This window comes from Phragmites australis, chromosome 8 (genome assembly GCF_958298935.1).
Source record: "Phragmites australis chromosome 8, lpPhrAust1.1, whole genome shotgun sequence".
Lineage (NCBI taxonomy): Eukaryota > Viridiplantae > Streptophyta > Magnoliopsida > Poales > Poaceae > Phragmites > Phragmites australis.
The window spans coordinates 6,560,138-6,578,279 of NC_084928.1; the positions used below are offsets into that span (position 1 = coordinate 6,560,138).

General features: G+C 46.7%; 1 protein-coding gene across 6 annotated transcripts in view; it reads left to right on the plus strand.

Annotated features, from left to right (window-relative positions):
- LOC133926465 (uncharacterized) overlaps positions 1-17,353 on the plus strand; it is a 28,973-nt gene extending 11,620 nt beyond the window's left edge. Inside the window, exons 9-13 of one of the 6 annotated variants that reach the window (XR_009911102.1) lie at positions 16,053-16,241; positions 16,327-16,467; positions 16,546-16,638; positions 16,880-17,061; positions 17,191-17,353. The gene's annotated coding sequence lies outside the window, so the exon portion shown is untranslated. Of the gene's footprint in view, positions 1-3,998; positions 5,580-5,691; positions 6,047-8,079; positions 8,236-12,260; positions 15,530-16,052; positions 16,242-16,326; positions 16,468-16,545; positions 16,639-16,879 lie in introns of those variants that run through there. The other 5 variants (XR_009911106.1, XR_009911105.1, XR_009911101.1 and 2 more) reach the window with 5 other exon arrangements.
- Positions 17,354-18,142: the final 789 nt, after the last annotated feature.

Sequence of the window (18,142 nt, forward strand, 5' to 3'; positions counted from 1 at the left end):
CTTGCACAAAACGCTGATAATAGCCTGCAAGCCCCAGGAAACTCCTAACCCCAATCACACTGATTGGCTTATGCAATGACCACTGCTACAATATTCTTCGGGTCAACTGTGATACTATTCTCATTGATGACATGCCCAAGAAAACCCACTTCAGTTAGCCAAAAAACACACTTATTGAGCTTCGCATAAAACTTGTTCTTCTGAAGAGTATCTAATACCAAGCCAAGATGCACAACGTGCTCCTCAGTCTTCGAACAGACAAGGATGTCGTCGATGAAAACCACCACGAAGACACCAAGGTACTCATGAAACATCCTGTTCATTGCCTCCATAAAAACAACAAGGGCATTCGTTAGTCCAAAGGACATAACTACAAACTCAAAGTGCCCATAATCGTGCTGAAAGCCATCTTCTCAATATCCTCCTCTCTAATCCTCAACTGATGGTAACCAGACTGCAGCTCAATCTTAGAGAATACCTTGGCTCCTTGAACTGATCAAAGAGATCATCAATGTGAGAAAGGGTATTTGTTCCTGATGGTGACATGATTAAGCGCCCGATAATCTAGACAAAGCCTCTTGGTGCCATCCTTCTTTTCCACAAACAAGCCTGGAGCAGCCTAAGGAGATGTGCTCGGTCTAACAAAGCTCTTAGCCAAGAGCTCATCTAGCTGCTTCTTCAACTCTACCTGTTCCACTAGAGCCATCCGGTATGGGGTCTTATAGATCGGCCTCGTACCAGGAACAAGCTCAATGCGAAACATAGCTTCCTGCTCAGGTGGCAATTCTGGAAGTTCACTGGGGAACACATCAGGATACTGATAAACCACTGGAATATCCTCCAAGCGCACCTCTGCCTCCCCATCGTCAACCAACGACCATAGAACCCAAATTTCAGCATCTTACGATCTGGAAACATCCGACATAGGAACGAGAGAGTGTACTGGAGAGAACTCCCCTGAAATATCACCTCTTGACTAGACGGCACCTGCAAGGTGACGGTCTTCCATGAACAATCGATCACTGCGTGGTACTGAGATAGCCAGTTCATGCCAAAGATGACATCGAACGGCCCCAAAGGAATCACCACCAGATTCACCACGAACTCCTCATCAGTCAAGAATACCAGACAACCCGAACAAACCTTGCGACTAGACATAAGGCCACTCAGTGAGCTAACCACTACGACATGTCCAATTTCCTGCACAGAAAGACTAGCACGACCAGTGAAGCCCACAGAGACAAACGAGAAACTAGCGTCAGAGTCTAACAAAGCACTAGCATCAACAGAATCAACTGAAATGATAACTGCCACCATGTCACCACGGTCCACACCCTCAACCACGAGCGCAACGTAGACCCCAAGAACAACCTATGACGAAGAAGTCCTCGATCCGAGCCTGTCGGTGCGGAACCCCACTGCGGGGGCACCGGGCCCGGCGGTGGAAGAAGTTGAGGCACCCAGTAAACTCCCTGTGGAGGTGTAGGGACAACCGACGAAGCTGAAGAGGGCGCCGATAGGTACTACGGAGTGAGAGTACCTAGCATCTGGACTGGGCCTCCAGAGCGCTGCCCACTCGCTGTGGTGATGCGGATCACCACAACGGAAGTAGACCATGCCCATGCCAAGCTTGGCAATAGCACGGTACTGGGGCACACTCCCGCCTGAAGCACGTGATGGCCCAGAGCCGCCACGGTAGGGCTGGTGACGGTAACTCTTGCCCCTCCTCTGCATAGGGCCACCAGAATGCCCCCCCTCTCCATAGGGTCTCTGGACTGGTCTTCACCTGAAGTCTTGCGAAGATCGTTAGTGTAGCTCAATTGCTACTCTACTCCAAATGCCTGGTCCACCATTGAACGAAAGTCAGTGATGGGGAAGGCGCCAAGTGTGTGGCGAATAGCAAAGCGAAGCCCCTGTCGGAAGCGTCGAGCCTTCTCCGTCTCATCGTGCGCCACATGGGGCATGAACTGTACGATCTGGTTGAAGCCAACCTCTTACTCTGCCACTGACCTCATGTTTTGAGTGAACTGCTCCAACTTCATATGCATCTTGTTGAGGAAAGTGGTGGGGTAGAACCGCCTCTCATATTGGTGGGCAAACTCCTCTCAAGAGGGTCTGCACAACACCACGGACCTGGAGGCCAACACACTGTCCAACCAGATCTGAGCCTCTCCCTTCAGCAGCTGAGTCACAAAGCGCACACGGTCCTGCATCCCCACCTCAAAAGCTTCAAGCTGCTTTGCCATATAGGCCAACCAATTCGTTGCCTAGATCAGACTGCCAGACTCATCAAAGCTATCGAGCTTCAACCCGACCCAATCTCATATCATCATCTCACTGCCAAGCCTAGCTGTAGCGGTGCTGGGGTCCACGGCGGCGCGACCAACACCAGCAACTTGACCCTGGCTCTGCCCCAACGTTCTCAACACCACCTCCTGCATCTCTCTCACAGTAGCAATTAGATCTACCTAACCTCCAACCTCTGGTACGGACTACTCGGCCGCCAACGACGCGTCACCACGCCCTGTTGCCGCAGTGCGACCATGTCCTCCCTGCCCTCCACGACCAAATCGACAACCCCGAACCTTAGGCGACATCTACAAACCATAACCAACAGCTCAGCATACAACAATAACATTTAAGGAACAAATATACAAACATACTTATATAAACAGGTGCATGCAATGGAAATGCAACCAAAACCATCCTACATGTGCATGTGTGCCAGTTTTAGCATTTAATCACCTAGGACCTAAAGCCTAGTCTCTAATACCAACTGTAACACCCCGGGGATGACCACAAGCCTGGAATGTTACTCAAACCAACATACAAGACTGCTGAAAGAAAAATTCGGCAGCACCTCCCCAGAAACTGGAGGTATAAATAGCAACAACACACAAGAGACATAAAACAGTTTATAGAACATCACACTAGAAATATAAATATCCTAGCAAATGAGGAACAAGCCTCGGATCATGTATATAGGTCACCATGGGCTAAAATATACATCATAGGGAGAAATGTCGCCATCTAACAGCACAACAAGTTTAACCAAAAGAGAAAGGTGAATGTGCAAGCGACGTACAACTACTCATCCCACATGCGCACCATCACATTAAAAAGTACCTGGAAAGAAAGCAAGGGTGCGATTCGAAAATCTCAGCAAGCGAATTTGCTTTAACGAGCTATTTAACCACAATTGATTAAGCAATCATTTTTAATAGAAACATGGATATAGAACAAACTAACATCTAGAGAAATATGGCTAAGTAAGACCAATAGCAACACCACCAAATATAACATCCTCTAGCTTGATCCTTAGCAACCTCATCACATATAAGAAAAGATTAAAGACTTCCTTTTGGCATAATACTTCAATGCAATCAAAGATATGAAACATCATATGAATGCGTATGCGTGCACATGCAATCCTCATTATCACCCTTACCCCTCCACGGGCACGTAAGGGTGTGCACCACACCTCTCCACGGGCAACGTACGGCATTGTACCAGTACGATCGCGGCCATAATGCGACGATATAGCTTCCAATGCATGAGATGCATATACATGATATGCTTCATGCATAGCCATCGACATAACTTCCAAGATATGCTTAATACTTCAAGAATTGCACAATATAGTAAAGATCAACTGTAAACGACATAGCACACTTACTGCACTTCATAATTCATGAACTGAGTAAACTTATGAAAGGTAAACAACAGGTTAAAGCGTAGCCATCCGCTACATTCACTTGTCTTCACTGGTGATGAAGGCAGGCACTAGCTGTGACCTGGAGCGGCACCACCTGAACAAACATACAATTAGCACCCGTATTCTTCTGTACTGAAAACATGTCTCATAACAGTACTGATCCCTTCCCTTTTTAGAACAATACTGATCAGTCTCCCCTTTCCTTTCCCACGACTGAACAATGAACCCTATCTTAACTCAACTATGGCGAATTTCACTGTCAATCCTTTGCGATTCTTTCCAGTTGGGATGAACAATGAACCAAAAAAGAGGCACGAAGATTGTACAATCCCCGTCTCTGAAGAGGATCTCTCCCCAGCGCAGCTTCTTCAGTTCATGCACCATGTCAGACATACATTGAGGTTGAGGTACGAAAGCATGTGAGATTTTACTGCCCCCATCCTCATGGCATAGGTCTTTTCCAGCTTAGGGATATTTGCCAGAGAGACACTTTGATTTCCTCAAATCCTCACTGGATTGGCCAGCATGAGTTTTGCTTTGTTAAGCATGATGAGGCTAATAACTTCAAGAGATCCCCCTTCACTAGACAATGCTGGATTTTGCTTCTAGGGTATCCTCTTGATTACAAAGATCTGTCTTACCTTGATCAAGTTTGTTCTTGCTTTGGTAAACTGCTGCATTGGCATTCTAATGAAATAATGATAAAAGTTTGGCAAGAGTTTTGGTCAAAGTGCGATGATCCTCTAGAGGTCCCAAGAAGTCTTGTGATAAAGCAAGGTTATGATATAGATGAAGATGATAGATCTTGGACAGTTCAAGTTTATATTTTAAACACCGAACTTGTTGGACAAATCCCAGCTGATGAAGATGACCCTCCTCCCAACAATGGAAATCCCCACCCATTTGAAGGTCCTGTCGTCCAAGGTGAACTTGAAGCTACTAAGCAGTCTGCTGATCAAAACATGGCTCAACTAGAAGATCACAATCAAATGCATATGGTGCAACAAGACCAAGTGTCTAATGTCAGCTCTGTTAACCAATTTTATTCCTCTGCGACTCAAATGCTTGAGCAAGGTACAGGTCAACCAAGAGATAGAAGTTCTCAATATTCAGAATGTGAGTAGTAACCACCAAATGCAACGTCAGCAGAGGACTCAGTTTCTTGATCAGTCGCAGAGCTCCCAGGAAATGCAAATTGTTCCCTTAGGTCCACAGCCACAGCAACAACATGTTGACATGACACATGAGTCAATCATCCAATTTCTTGAAGCTGGTCTTAGAAGGGCAATGAGAGATTATGCACAGAACCCTCAGAGCAGTGGCAGAACTATTTTCAACTTATCCATTCTTGCTTCTCTTATTTAGGTCAATCTTTCAGATCTTGGCTTGGCAGATCTTCAACTTGCTGTTAGATGTTCTCCCTCTCAGAGCAGAATTGAACCTGCAAGAGCTTTTTTGTTGTTAGAAAATGCTGACAACGATGCTTCTGAACACAATTCTTCTCAGCCTACGTAGGCTTCTCACCTTTACAAGCCTGCTATTAGGAAAGTTTACTTCAGGAAGAGGTTTAAGAGCAAAACCTCAGAGATGCAGATGCAGACTGATACTCAGAGTCAGAAAGAGATAACTCCCATCTTTCCAGGCATGATTGATGATTACACTAAGGTGGCACAACCTAGTTGGTTTGGTACTATTACAAGGAAACGAAGATCTACCCCCCTCACTGATGGTGGTCTAAGGAGAAGCAAGAGAATTCAGAACAGAACCAAAGGTCACAGGGATAGTCAATCTTCTTCTTTTCATGTGATGGGTACCAGAAGCAAGTCCAGAAAGAAGTGTGTTACCAAACAAGCTCAGTTTTCTGGTAAATCTTTTCTGACCTGAACCTGATAACTTAATTTCCCGGCCTTTCTGATCTTAATGACTATTCTGAATTTGGGTGTATTTTTCCCAAAATACCAATTGTGGAAATCCAGAAGGTCGCGGTGGAAAGGTGCCAGATCTCCTCTCCATCGGAGGTGACGGTAGAACTGCTTATGTCTAGGAAAGAAGAAAGGGGAGGTGATAACGAAGACGGATGCAGCAAACAGCAAAACTCCCCGGTTCTTCATGGATAGTGAACATCCTTTTGTTGTTGTCAGTAGGGAATGCCTACCTGCAAGCTTTGTAAAGTTGAGTTAGATACTTGCTATTGTCAGTTATGGGTCAGACTTATGGTTTCTGCTGTTATGGGGTGTAGCAACAATATGGCTACTGGTTTCTGCTGTTATGGGGTGTAGCAACAATCTGGCTACTGATTTCTTGTGTTGTCGGATGGGGACCAGTTCTATCTGTGGAACAGCTACTGTGTCAGTTTGGAGTCATCTTTCAAGTGATCTTGCTTCTCATACTTTCCTTTTTATTTTTTGGACTGGGATTTCTTTCTGGTTTATTCTCTCTCCTGGTATCTTTGATTACTCCCCGCGCCTGACTAGTACCTGGTCTTTTATGGTTCTCACTGCTAGTCTTTGGCTAGTCGGTCTTCATTTAAACCTGAATTGTGCTGATGGATAATACATCAAAACGTTCTTGGACTATCTTAAATTGGAACATTAGAGGTCTGAATTATGATGATAAGCGCAATGCTATCATAGTCAAAAATGAAGAAAGCGCTTGCTTAATTTACTTCATCCAGGAAACAAAGAAATAACATTTTGAGCATTCCTATATCAGAAAGCTAGCACCTAAGAAGTTTGACAAATTTGTCTTTTCTCCTTCGATGGGTGCATCTGGTGGCATTCTTATGGGTTGGAATAGTGCAATATCCAAAGGGGAAGTAATTCACATCTATAAATTTGCTATCACGGTCAACTTCATTTTTGTTCACAATGGTATTTCTTGCATACGACAGTTTATGGCCTCTATCAAGGACAGGAACGAGATCAGTTTGTCAGTTGGATGAACAATATAATTATAGATGATGACGTAAACTGGATGTTTGTGGGGGATTTTAATTTTTACAAATCTACAACAGATAGAAACAAGGCTGGAGGAAATATGAATGTCATTTTAATTTTTAATGACATTATAAGTAATTTGGGGCTGCTTGAAATTCTTCTCAAAGGAAGGAACTACACCTGGAGTAACATGCTAGAGGAACCCCTTATGCAGATTGATTGGTATTTCACATCCACTAATTGGATTTCTAACTTCCCCAACACTTCGCATCTGCCCATGGCAAAGCTTGTTTCCGATCACATTCTTTGTATGGTTAGAATTGGTACATTAATCCCCAAGGCACGGGTATTTAGGTTTGAAAACTTTTAGGTTGATCATCTAGGTTTCTTTGAACTGGTTCGAAACACATCGAACATTGAAATGAGAGCAAGTAACAGTGCAACTATAATCTCTGCCAAACTCAAGCATCTCAGATGAGCCTTGAAGAGATGGAGCAAAGGCATTTCACAATTGAACGGTCTACTCAAAGAATGTGATACAGTGCTAGCTGTCCTTGACAAACTTGAAGAACAATGGCCACTTTTTTATTCAGGAAAATAATTCTAGGAAAATTTTGAAAATGCACATTCTAAGTTACTCCAATACAAAAAGAAGTATTGGAAAAAAAGTCTATCAGATGGACAAAGTTTAGGGATGAGAGTATAATTTTTTCCATGCAACAACTACTGAGAGATACAAAAGAAATACCATCACTAGTCTTGAAGCACCAAATGGAAGGGTAGTCACTGATCACCATGAAAAAACAACAATTCTATGAAAAATTTACAACGAGATCTCTACTATATTAATAAGTGTCAGATAGTTGTCGCTCCCTACCGCTCCCACTCGGAATGGGATCCTCATCAGAGTAACTTCAAATTGCTGAGTTATTGGATTTGAGATGCACGAATCAGGCTTACTTGATCTACAGTAAATGCTACACATCACTGTAGCATCTCTCGTGAATTACTGTTCTCACCGCTGCCACGCCCTCCTCAACTCCTCGCCATCGTCACTCCCCCTCGCCGTTGCGCTTGCCACACTCCTGCCCTCAAATTTGAGGCCATCTGTGTCCTAGATGCTACAGCCAAGCCACCACTCTTCATCTGTGCGCGACAGTCGGCAAGAAGTGATGCCCCGCCGTCACCTCCTTCCGCTCTGTGCCTGGAAGACACCTGGGCTAGATCCTACGACCTAGGTTTCGGAGACGATGAGATCTACGGCGTCCTCGGCGACTTAGACCCATAAAAAACGAGGTCCACCAGTCCGGCGGTCGGCCCCATGGATTTGCCGATCGAGGTCTGATCTCTTAGTCTCTTTGTGCAAAGATTCGATCCTGCCATTGCGTCTGTGCAATTCGTGATTTTTTTTTGTTGGTTTGTAGATGCGTACAGTTCTTGCGGGTCGAAAGGAAATTCGAGCAATTCAGTTCCCCATCTCATCTCATCTCATCTCATCGCCTTCAGGATTCGAAAATCCCAAACGAGTCTTAGATCCGCGCATGGCATCGTCGTGCCCCTTCCTCGTCGCTGCCGCCAAATCTGGTGAGGCCTCTCTCTCTCCCTCCATGCCCCTCGTTTGCTAGGGTTTTTTCTGCTCTAGCCGTCGTTACTGTTGCAAATTATTCCGAATTGTTTTCCAAATTATGTGTGCATTCCCATTTCTCTGTGTGATTGGCGCTTAATCTCTTCGGGTTGGTGACTCGTGGCCTCTTGTTTCTTGGGATCGACAAGATTCCTGTGGCTTGCAGTGCCCACCATTTGATTCGGATATCCAATCCGACCCAATCCAGTGGGAGTAGGAGACCCAGGTTGTGTCTGTGTCTGTTTGCTTCCTTGCAAATGGAAGCCCTAGCCCATGGGTCACTGGTGTGATGCCCCCATTGTGTCTGTCGGTGATATGAGAATCAGGGGTCCCCGAGTCCCGAGGCCAGAACAACAGAATACCACGTGGTGTTTTCCCTCGGGGACCATCTCCCCGAGGCCCGAGAAGACCCAGTTCCGAGAGCGGTGTTCGGGGCCATGAACAGTGGTCCCCGAGTACCCGTAGTTCCTCGATGAGCCGAGAAGTACCAGTTCCGGGAGAGGGTGCTCAGGGCCATGAACAGTGGCCTCCGAGTACCCGTAGTTCCCCGAGGACCCGAGAAGAACCAGTTCCGGGAGAGGGTGTTCGGGGCTATGAATAGTAGTCCCCGAGTACTTGTAGTTCCCCGATAACCCGAGAAGAGACATATCCGGGAGAGGGCGCTCGGGGCCATGAACAGTGGCCCCCCGAGCACCCAGAGTTCCCCGAAGACCTGAGAAGGCCCTTGCCGGTGGACCCCACAAGGGCTCAACGGTGAGATGTCAGTCGGTGGAAGGCCCGATGCTGCATTTAAGAGGGAGTGTGGCCTGTCACTTCCAACCACTCCTCCTACGCCTGTTGTACTGAGTACGCCAATCCCTACCACCGCCTGGCAGGGGGCGTGGGGACATTTAATGCGATGGGTCCCGTCACGCGTCACTCTGCGGGGCTTAGAGATATCGTCACTGGGCCCGAAGCATATCGCCTGCCCCCTCTGCTGTGTCAGACCTGCTCTGACCGAGCGGGCATGCGGGGTTGTTCGGCGGCTGCCCGGTGGGCCTCCCCGCGCCTGCGAAAGCTAGGAGTAAGAAGCGACAAGACTGGCCGAGGGCGCATTTTCAACCTCCTATAATATCAAACTGCAGCCCCATGATGGTTGCTTTCCATTTATGACTCATGGGAACTCGTGCCCTCCTTTCTGGGCACGCCAAGCCTCCCCAACAGGATAAAAGGGGGGTGCACCCTGGGGAACAACAGGTCGAAGGAAGTGCTAGAGGTCGTACAGAGCCAAGCTGAGCAGAGGCTCACGAAGCTCGAAGCAAGACCGAAGCTCTAGACTTAGACAAAAAACCTTGTAACATAAGAGATCCAGAGAGAGGCATTCCCACAGCATTAATAGCATACACACAGGAGTAGGGTATTACGCTCCATACGGCTTGAACCTGTCTAAAAATCCCTTGTGCATTTACTCTCACCAGCAGACGATCATTCGTCTCGCCTACATCTCACATACTCGAATTAAACCCACGCACGAGGCGGATCCAGAATCATCTCTCCGACCGAATCTCAAAGGGGTCCCTCAGGATCCTCGTTTGAGGAGTTCATCCCCCGACAGTTGGTGCGCCAGGTAGGGGGGTTGCATCCCTGAATCCGCCTTGTTTTCCCAAAAAAATGGCTAGTGGACATCATCTTCAGCCCCCTGATTCGGGCTCCAACGAAGAAATGGAAAACGGGGCCCAAGGAGGGGCTCCAGCTCCGGCTCATCCTCAACAACGACAACAGTCGGCTCATACGGCGTCTCCCTACATCGGGGACAATGGCGCTGGGCCTAGTAGGGTCGCGGCCGTCGCAGGCGGGCCGCCAAACGCGCAGCAAGCGGCAATCGTCCCTGCCGCAAGGTCGGCATCCGGACAACGCCGAGCGCCGTTACGGCGCAAACTCAACTTTGGTGACGCCAGCTCTTGGGAGTGCTTTGCTTGCGGCGCAAGCACTCCTTGGGCACTCGCTTGTCCCGGCAGCGGGAAAAACGCCAGAGGTTCGTTGGCTGTGAAAGTGCCTAGAGGGGGGGGGGGGGTGAATAGGCTTTTCTGAAAATTAAAACTAAAACAGCAGATTAAATCTGCTGGATACTCCGGTGAAGGTCGGATACTCCGGTCTGGTCCGGAGTATCCGGTCTAGTCCGGAGTCTCCGGTCTATACAAGAAATCAAGAACAACTACGAATTAAAGCGAGCAGCTAGAATCTAAAGTTGTAGCTATGTCTACTAGTTATCACAGAGCTAAAATAACAAATAATACTAGTAAGATGATCACTAAGGCAACTTATATGAAAATTCACAAATTCACACGATTAAGTAAATTGCACAAATAAGAACGCGAGAGATTATCCCGGAGTTCGGCCACCTCACAAAGAAGTGCCTACGTCTCCGTTCAGGAGCTCACAAAGAGCCGGGTCTTTTTCAACCCTATCCTCTTCTAGTGACCACAAAGATCAAGCTAGAATTTTCTTACTCAATTTGAAGTTGATTACAAACTTTCCGTGGCACTCCACAAAGATTGGGTGCTCTACGGGCGACGCCTTGCCGTCTAGAAGCACAAAGCTTCAAGAGTAAAGATCACAACGAATGCTCGAGGAAGAACTCAATGCTCAAGTGGCTTAATCTCACTCCAAACCTAAACTCACTAAATTTTGCAAACTTTGCGCTAGAGGTGGTTGGAGGGATTTTGAATGCTCTTAAAATGCTCAAGGAGTCTAGAGTTCATTAGCAACAGCAAGCCTTTAATGCCATGGGGTGTGGGAGTATTTATAGCCCTCTCTAAAAAACTAGCTGTTACTGTTCTGTCAGACCTGACCGGAGTATCCGGCCCCAAATCCAAAAACGGCGTCAGAACGGTCACAGAACGTGTCAGAACTAGCTATTACAATTCTGTTAAGTTACCGGAGTCTCCGGTGAACACCGGAGTCTCCGGTCCTGACAGGGCTTTCGAAAAGACTAAGTCCGGAGACTTGCTGGACCCTCCGACCTCTACAGGTATCGGAGTATCAGGTGAACACCGGAGACTCTGGTCTTTTTATCAGAAAGAATAAATGCTAACTGAGACACCACTGCCGGAGTCTCCCTCGGAAACTTCGGTTAAAACATTTTCTCCTACCGGAGTATCCGGTGAACACCGAAGACTCCGATCTTTTTCAATAAAAATAAAGACTTAACCGATTGACCTCTGGCGGAGTCTCCCTCGGAGACTTCGGCCCAAAAACTCACCAACTAACAGAGTATCCGGTGAACACCGGAGACTCCGGTCTTTTTCAACAAAAATAAATCGGAACCGAGCACCCTTTGCCGGAGTCTACCTCGGAGACTCTGGACTAAATATTGAGTACCGGAGTATCCGGTGAACACCGGAGACTTCGGACTCAGTCTTTTGCAAAACTAACCCGGTGTCCGTGGGTGAGTGTGTCTCTCAACTTATTGGTTCTAAAGGATATCTTGAGAATTGAGACACTAATCAAGTAATCAAATGCAACCCTCTTAATAGAGCGGCTAACCTAGACTCAATTTCAAAAATAAAAGATTTTAAATCCTATTGAGTGCTCCTAGTTTCTTCTCCTTTCTTTTCGACGAGCGTCAAACGTCATATGTCTTATCAACTAAGACTTAAACCTGTTCATGACTTAGATAAACATATTTGATCCTTAATCGTTTTGTCATCAATAAACCAAAACCCACTTAGGGGGCCTAGATGCACTTTCAGGCTGACACCAATCCTGTAAGTTATCACTTGTTATTTAAATTCATCACATCAGTATGAATCTTTACTATACGTCTGTATTACTCTTATTCTGAGTTTTTCCTCTGGAATCCATATGTTTAATCTTCTTGGTGAGATGCTCGATTTGTGCGAGAAAAACACGCTCTCATTTTTTCCGCTGATAAAAATGGATCCCGGTAGGTATACGCGCAGACAGTGACTGCTGACTTAAGTTTGTTGTGGTAGACTGTGGTGCCTGGCTGCATGGCAGTACCCCGAGCACTACCGAGCCTCTGGGGTTCTCGGGTAATCCTACTGCTCGAACATGAGTGGTCGGGACCGCCTAGACCCTAGGGGCGGGTTGTCGGTGCTCGGCCTGGTTAGTCCTATCCCGGGCGTCACCAAACCATTGGACCTCTTGGTCATGCCTCTGTCTGTACACTTCGTCGGTCCGGGTATTTGAGAGGTCCCGGGTCAAAAACGAGAGCAGTCTATAATGAGTACTGCACTAACAGAGCGCACCAAGCAAAGAATCTTTGCCTATTTTCATAAGCCTACAGATCAATAATCAAGAACCAAGTAGTCGGACCGCAAGGGCCTCAGTGCCCAGGGCGCTGCTCGAACCTATGGGGTCCTCCGGTAATCCTACCGTTCGAACATAAGTGGTCGGGACCGCCTACCCCCTGGTTCTGTCACCGGGTTAACAGTTCTCGGGTGCTAAAAGGACGTCTTGGGGGCTTAGGCGCTCTGCACGAGGGAACCCATGTTCCCGGGCGCCCCGAGCTCAGGGCATCTACCCTCTCCTGGACCGGTCAGCCAGAAGGCTGACAGCTGTCCGGTGAGTAACTAAAGTTATATGAATTTCCTTTCATATATACGCAATGAACTATTGTTCCCGAGTTATCCTCGGGACCCTCGCATGCTAATCTGTTCGGCGAGACGGTCTCCTTGCCCGCAAAACCCCGCCCATGTGCTTGCTTTTCCAGAACGACAAAAACAGACAGTAGTCGGTGTACCGTACAGGCGGCGATGATTGACCTAGGTCCTTTATGGTGGCCGTGGTGCCCGGCCGGCTTAGCAGTACCCCGAGCACTACCGAGCCTCTAGGGTTCTCGGGTAATCCTACCGCTCGAACAAAGAGTGGTTGGGACCGCCTAGACCCTAGGGGCGGGCTGTCGGTGCTCGGCCTGGTCAGTCCTACCCCGGACACCATCAAACCGTGGGGACTCTTGTCGCATTTTCGCCCGCTCGCGTCTCCGGTCTATTTGTTTGAGAGGTCGCAGGGTGAAAAGCGTTCACTGGACGTGGCGTGTACCCTGCCAGATGGATTTGTCTCCCGAGCAAAGAAGTTCGTGCCTGTGTCTCTTTGACTCAGCAGCTGCGCACTCGCGAGGGCTCAGGGGCTAGACGCTCGGGTGGTCCCACTACTCGAACAATGAGTGGTCGGGGCAACCTAACTTCTCGGGGGAAGACTGCTGGGCTCGGTCCAGCCGGTGCCTCTCGGGACATCAAGCAAAAGCAAGCAACACAAAGAACAAGTACAGAGCGGAGTTTCGATTCGATCCCAAGGGTGACTTCTATTATATTAAAAGGAACCGTTCAGGAAGGGATCACTCCCATAATTACAACATTCCAAAAAACAAAATCTCTAACTATTTACAGGCTCAGGAGGAGGGCATGCGTCCCTTCGGTTTCCCACCTGGGCCGTACCAAGAGCCTGGGTTAGAAAGGTTGCAAAGATCGCAAGATTTTGGCGCCTGACGACAAGTCACGTGGTACCAATGTTGTGATCGGCCTCGAAGAAATAGGGCCCATCCGCAGTCTTTGGGCCATCGCCTACCGATGGGCCCAGGGGCTGCTGTCGGTGACATGAGAATCAGAGGTCCCCGAGTCCCGAGGCCAGAACAGCAGAATGCCACGTGACGCTTTCCCTCGGGGACCATCTCCCCGAGGCCCGAGAAGACCCAGTTCCGGGAGGGGTGCTCGGGGCCATGAACAGTGGTCCCCGAGTACCCGTAGTTCCCCGATGAGCCGAGAAGTACTAGTTCCGGGAGAGGGCGCTCAGGGCTATGAACAGTGACCCCCTGAATACCCGTAGTTCCCCGAGGACCCGAGAAGAACCAGTTCCGGGAGAGGGCGCTCGGGTCCATGAACAGTGGTCCCCGAGTACCCGTAGTTCCCTGAGGACCCGAGAAGAGACATATCCGGGAGAGGGCGCTCGGGGCCATGAACAGTGGCCCCCGATGGCCCTCGAGCACCTAGAGTTCCCCGAGGACCTGAGAAGGTCCTTGCCGGTGGACCCCACAAGGGCTCAATAGTGAGGTGTCAGTCTGTGGAAGGCCCGATGCTGCATTTAAGAGGGAGTGGCTTGTCACTTCCAACCACCCCCCACGCCTGTCGTACTGAGTACGCCAATCCCTGTCACCGCCTGGCAGGGGGCGTGGGGACATTTAATACGATGGGTCCCGTCACGCGTCACTCTGCGGGGCTTGGAGATATCATCGCTGGGCCCGAAGCATATCGCCTGCCCCCTCTGCTGTGTCAGACCTGCTCTGACCGAGCGGGCATGTGGGGTTGTTCGGCGGTTGCCCGGTGGGCACCCCCTCGCGCTTGCTAAAGCTAGGCGTAATAAGCGACAAGACTGACCGAGGGCGCATTTTCAACCCCCTGTAACATCAAACTGCAGCTTCATGATGGTTGCTTTTCATTTATGGCTCATGGGAACTCGTGCCCTCCTTTCTGGGCACGTCAAGTCTCTCCAACAGGATAAAAGGGGGGTGCACCCCGGAGAACAAAGGTCGAAGGAAGTGCTAGAGGTCATACAAAGCCAAGCTGAGCAGAGGCTCACCAAGCTCGAAGCTCTAGATTTAGACAAAAAACCTTGTAACACAAGAGATCCAGAGACAGGCATTCTCAGAGCATTAATAGCATACACATAGGAGTAGGGTATTACGCTTCATGCGGCCCGAACCTGTCTAAAATCCCTTGTGCATTTACTCTCACCAGCAGACGATCATCCGTCCCTCCTACATCTCACATACTCGAATTAAACCCACACACGAGGCGGATCCAGAATCATCCCTCCGACCGAATTTCAAAAGGGGTCCCTCAGGATCCCCGGTTGAGGAGTTCATCCTCCGTCAGTGTCGGTTTGGGAAGTCACTGAGAACTCACATGAAAGTCACTGGCGACGGCCAAGTTCCTTCGCGCAGCAATCTGTCGATTGCGACCATGGGGTGACTGCTGAGGAGGGAAACTCTTCTCCTTTCTTTCCTTGCGTAATTATTAAATTATTTGCATCTCTTTTTTGAGATTGGTTCGTGGTTACTGCCCATGCATCATTTTGCTTCACACAGAAATCATGATGTAATATATGCTCTAATATCAAACTGAAGAGTTAATTGTATAGGTAGAGGGTTCTTGCAAGTTTCCTCTTGCACCTCAGGGCTATCAGTTGCTATCCTAAGAGCAGCTCTTGCTCTTCTGGAGTTGACGACGAATGGAAGGTGGATATCACTGGAAGTCGGTAATTAGTTCTTTTCTGATAGCTTCACCAAAAAAATTCCTTGTTGCATGAAGGTTAGATATTGTGGGTATTTTTTTGGTCTATTTGTTCGAGCATTATCGGTTAGCGTTAATTCCAGATTCTGTAGATTATGAGGAGGTGGGGATTGGCAAGAAATTATTGTTTAGAGATAAATGAGTGAATCTCAACCTTTCATCCTTATTTGAAAATAAATTCCTCATCACTTACCTCCTGGTTTCCCAAATAGGGGCTTCCTAGTGGTTGCCCAACGGGCTATCAGGATCTCTTCTCTACTATCAGGATCTGTAGAATGTAAAAAGTGTTGGGATGGAGCTTGACAGGAAGCGTCGAGTGGCAACTTGAGCAATTATTTCTTCTTTTGGTCAAAAGTAGCTAAAGATATGCTCACTTTTTTCATTTTTGAATGCTATATGATGTTAATTTTGTTGGTGTTACAAGGGAAATACAATTTTGTTTTTTAAAAAAGTTGTGAATTACAATATTCTTAGCTTATTGCTTGCAGGACACAGAAGTTCTCGATGCCGAACCAATTATTCAGTTCCACACTGTAATATGGTGGTAACATATCCATGGCAACAATTCCTAATTATGACATATGGCAGGAGGTTGAATGGCTCCGAGCTGTAAGAAATGCAGTTGCTAACAAGATGAAAGCTAGACCCATCTATGCGCCAAGCCCTTGTTGAAGAAGGTAGAATGAGTATATTTTTGAAATTCAAGCATGAAGATAAGGACATACCACTATATTAGTTCTTAATCGTTTTGAGTTGCTACAGGTAAGAACCTGAAAGAGGGGCTTATTGCACTGGAATAGAATCTTGTTCAGCTAGCTTCAAATAGAAGCGCAAAGTATTCCTAATGCCACACATCCAGAGGTTCCCGTAGGTGGTGAGGAAAGCTCTGTCGTCAGAAAGGAGGTAGTGTATTGTTGTACATATTTCTGGTTGCCTTTGCACTTTGTACACTTTATAATTTCTTTTGCTTGAATCGTGTAGAATGGCTGTCAGAGGAGCTTCAATTTCGTAATCAAAGATCACCTTCAGCTGGGAAAGGATTTTGATTTGTTTGACTTTGATGCAGCTGCCGAGGTACAACTGTGATAATATTATGCTAAATTTATAATTTAAATAATACATTGTAGCAAGTCGTTCAATAACAGATTTGTTTATACGCCTGAAAAGTTGAACTGCATGACATTTAGTAAATAGATATGAAATTCTCTTTAGAAAATGATATTGTTAATTTATCTTGTGGTATGACGTTCTTATGTAAGTGGATGTATAGTTTGGTCTTGATCCTTTTACCAAAGGTCCATACCGTGTTGCTCAGGTTAGTGGTTCCTAGTTCTACTACTTAAAGAATGAAGCTGTTTTGTTGGCCAGATGGCCCTTGTAAATTGCGCTATATCGGAGGTCTCAAAGAAGGGTTTCACACCACTCATTACTCCAGAGATTGTAAAGTCATCTGTTGTTGAGAAATGCGGCTTCCAGCGGAGGGCCCAAAACACTCAGGTATGATCTCTCTTTTAAACGTACTATTAAGCTATTTAGTTATTATTATAAAGACATGAGAATAGCCACTCTAGTACATCTTTGGTCAGATGACTTGTTTTTTGTTCATGTGATGCAACTTTGAGCCAGGCGGATATTTGACAAAGTTTGTATGCGCTGAGTAGGGAGATCACTAAAATCCACAAGCACCTTGTTTCAGAATGTACAAATGAAAGCAGTGCTTTGATGTGTTGTGATAGAAACGTTAACTATATGAAATGAAATGACATGTACAGTGAAGCCATTCCAACAACCAATATTGTCGTTCTTCTTTCATCATGTGTAAATTCCTCTGTTTGAAATGCCTCTGAAGTCATATTGTTGCCTCTGCTGATAACAAGTCTGATAACAAGTCTATGTCACTACTAAGCTGCAAAATACAATTGTTTCATGTAGAATATGGATTTTTGTTGCAAAGCACAGACATTTAACTAGTAATGGGTAAAACTACAAATCCACGGCTAGTCACTGATCACTATGAAAAAACAGCAATTCTATAGAAAAATTACAAAGAAAGAATGGGTAAAACTACAAATCCGCAAATGCATTTCAACTTAGAAGATATTGTTCAGAGAAATGAGTTCCTAAGCCACCTCTCTATTTCCTTTAATAAAGAGGAGATAGATCAAGTGATTTTGCAAATGGCCATAGACAAATCCCCTGATCCTGATAGTTTTAATGGTCTTTTTCTCAAGAATTGTTGGCACATCATAAAAGAGGATTTTTACAAGCTATGCCATGATTTCTTCGGTGGCAATATTGATTTGCAAGCAATAAACAGCTCCTTCATAACCCTAGTCCCCAAGAACAATCCTACCGGAGCTAATGATTTTAGGCCCATATCTCTCAACCGTGTTCTGAAGCTGATCACAAAACTAATGTCCAACAGACTACATGCTATCATTGTTTTGTTGCACAAAAACCAGTATGGTTTAATCAAGAAAAGAACTACTGCCTCTGTTCATATATAGTGGGTGTAGTTTTTTTTGGATACATGCTCAGATTTAATGGGCGTATCCAGTTTCCAAAGCAAAAATGTACA